Source organism: Pinus tabuliformis, chromosome 7, assembly GCF_031772625.1.
Source record: "Pinus tabuliformis cultivar Carrire ecotype Pingquan chromosome 7, CPIR1, whole genome shotgun sequence".
NCBI classification, from domain to species: domain Eukaryota; kingdom Viridiplantae; phylum Streptophyta; class Pinopsida; order Pinales; family Pinaceae; genus Pinus; species Pinus tabuliformis.
The window spans coordinates 171,912,251-171,915,375 of record NC_142293.1 but is presented as its reverse complement, the minus strand read 5'-3'; the positions used below and the strand labels follow the sequence as shown (position 1 = coordinate 171,915,375).

At 38.7% G+C, this 3,125-nt stretch overlaps 1 pseudogene; it reads left to right on the top strand.

Moving 5' to 3' along the window:
- Positions 1-1,156: 1,156 nt before the first annotated feature.
- LOC149246385 (serine/threonine-protein kinase PEPKR2 pseudogene) lies at positions 1,157-1,981 on the top strand (annotated as a pseudogene).
- Positions 1,982-3,125: the final 1,144 nt, after the last annotated feature.

Genomic DNA, 3,125 nt, shown 5'->3' with positions numbered 1-3,125 from the left:
CTACATAAGAATGCATTTGTGAGAAAAAATGCCCCATTAAAGCTCAAAATAAGTAAAAGCGTGCCCTTTTCTCACTAGCAACAAAACCTATAATGTGCTTGTTTACGTGAATGAGAATCGAACCCACGACCAACATTGTTTTTTGTATCGAATACTAATATAGACCATTATTTATAAGAGAAACAATTTCTGATGAAATTAACTGAAGTTTCCAGCAATCTTGACCTCGTATCAACCCCATACCAAAATCCAACAAATTCAGGGCCAAATAGGTCCGATGGGTAGAGAAATGGGTAGCTGTGTGTGTGTCTCAGGATGAGAGATTACTTTCTGTGCTAACTAGATGCTCTCATGCTCTCGCCTTTCTCTGGGCTTCAGACTTACATGTATCCTATGGCCAACGATAGCGAAAAAGGGATCCATGAAAAATAAGTCGTATTTTGCCAATTAAAAATTACCTGAAACACTAAACGCTAAAAGCTAAAAGGCATGCAGCATGACGGATTTCCCCGCTACCGTCGACACTTTTCTGTCAGAGCTAGAACTGGCCATTTTATCATCCGAAATAGCTCTTCCCATCTAAAATGATAAAAAAGAATCCATCAAGATTTCACGTCCTGCTAAATTCATCCATTTACAGAGAACAAATTTCGGAAATAATGCACAGCATACCTACCTAATTAGCCAACGGACTCGCCGTTATTGCCAGTATTTCCGTCAATATAACGGTCGCACTCTCAGATGCTTCTCGGTCTTCTCTTTAACAGACGGACAGCAGCAACAACTTCTGTTCTCGGAAAAATGTAATTAAGATTCGACGGACAATTCAAGATTCAACGAACATTAACAGAGTTTATTGATTAGCAAGGAGATGAAAATAAGTCATCCCGGTTCTCGCTGAAACTTATCCCAAATAAAACATTAATGGAAAACTTCCACATGTAGTCTGATGAATGGGCCCCATTTGACCAACTTGGTTCATGCAGTTGATAACGTGTCTGTGGTAAGAAACACGTGTCAAACTTTTTCATCAAACTTTTTGTGATCTGAAAGGGTGTCATGTAACTCGCTGTCCGCATGGGTATTGGCATGTTAGCCATATGGCAGTCTCACATCTGCTAACAGTTAAATTTTTTTGGCAGAGTCCATAGTTGAAATGGATTCATTGCCAAGGAAGCGGAAAAGAGGAGCAGCAGTAGACCGTGCCAATTTAGAAAACACAGCTTGCCTACGCAATAATGGCGAGTCTTCCACATCATTAGCCTTGCACCTTTCTTTCCAACAGCAGAGGAAGCTGATAATGGAAAAGATGAGGGGTCAAGAATTGGGTTTCTTAGATTTGCATCCTACAGCAGCTTGCATTGCTCCTCCTCCTCCAAGAAGGGGTTGTTTACCTAATTCACCAGAAAGAGGATTCAAGAGAAAGGTTGGCTGTATTCTTGATTCTACCCGGACTGGTAGGAAGCGAAAGATTGAACAAGATTATGATCTGGGCCTCGAATTAGGACGAGGCAGATTTGGTCTGGTGAGAATGTGCAAGAGCAAAGCTACTGGGGAAGAGCTGGCCTGTAAGACCCTCCCAAAAAAGACTGAAGAAAATGTGTATAAGGAGATTGAGATTATGCAGCATCTGTCAGGCCATCCTAAAGTTGTCACACTCCAAGCGGTGTATGAAGATGAAGAATCTTTGCATCTTGTGATGGAGTTATGCTCTGGTGGACGCCTCACTGACGAGATGTCTAGGATTGGATGCTACTCTGAGCATCAGGCAGCAAACTTGATCAAGGAATTAATAATGGTCACTAAATACTGTCATGAGTTGGGCGTTGTCCATCGGGATATAAAACCTGAGAATGTTCTCCGAGCCAGTTCCGGACAACTGAAGCTAGCTGATTTTGGCTTTGTCCATGTGGTTTGCAAAAGGTATTTGTCTGTTAACTGCATCGTAATCAACTTTGGTTCATGGCTCTGCTGTCTATAATTTTGAGAATGTTACCATCAGGCAACAAAATTAGCTTCATTATGGTTAAAGCTGCCAATGAAACCACAACATTACAATATCAATATGCTAGCGGCGATTGTACAAAGTAAATTGAAAACCAAAACATCTAATTACAAGTACAGAGTACTGAGTGGAGGCAACCACTATGTTATTAACATTAATGAAATCTTGGCAGCCGAATTTGGATTTCAAAATGTTATCAAAATCAATGCAAAGGATACACAAACTTTAGAATTACCATCATATAAACCCGTGTTATATCATATGCACAAGTGCACAAAATGATCAGATTCTGAGTTTAGATGGGTTTCTCTAGTGAAGACGAAAAAACAATTTAAAGAATTTGGAAGGAACAAGGTCTAAAGGTAGCAAATAAGAAGCAAAAGTATGATAAAATATGTCAGAAGAAGATAGCTACTCCTATTGAAGTAAATCACTGTTCTTTACCTTCTTATTATTTTGATCTTGTAGTTTACATTGAGATTAATTTGACACTTATTTAGACTAACTTTTGTTGTCCAGTCATTATGCAAGTCCCATTCGACAGAGTTTGCATTGTACTTTCAGCATTGCAAGTCTCTGGCTTTTGATGACACGCCAGATTACGTATATTTGAAGGGCTTGTTCCAAGATTTGTTTAAATGTGAAGGTGAGTTTTTTTTTGGGTTCTTTATTGGCCTGGAAAATAAGTATTTTATTTGTATTTCAAACTCCCTTGGGTTTAGACTTTTTTGCCACCGACTATCTGCAAATAGTAATGCATATAACAGGATCACTAAGGACATATAGTTTATGTCTGCTATCATCTTATTAATTTCAAAATGGTATTCTTTATGCCTTTCAGACTGATCAGGTCTGTTCCTTTTTTTTTCAAGGAAAAAAACCTTGTATATCATTACGAGAAAACAAAATACAATAGAGTAGATGCCAATCGCATTTCCAGATAGCTCAAAGGCATATTATGCCCAAAAAGGAACTAGATCCAGGCCACATTATGTCATTGCTACATATTGCAAGAAAGATAGCCTGTATCACCTGACTATGTAGTGGTTATTTATCCACAAAATTCCTTGTTAAAAGTCGCCTGTCAGCAATACAAAATATGTAACAAGTGAAAATTGCT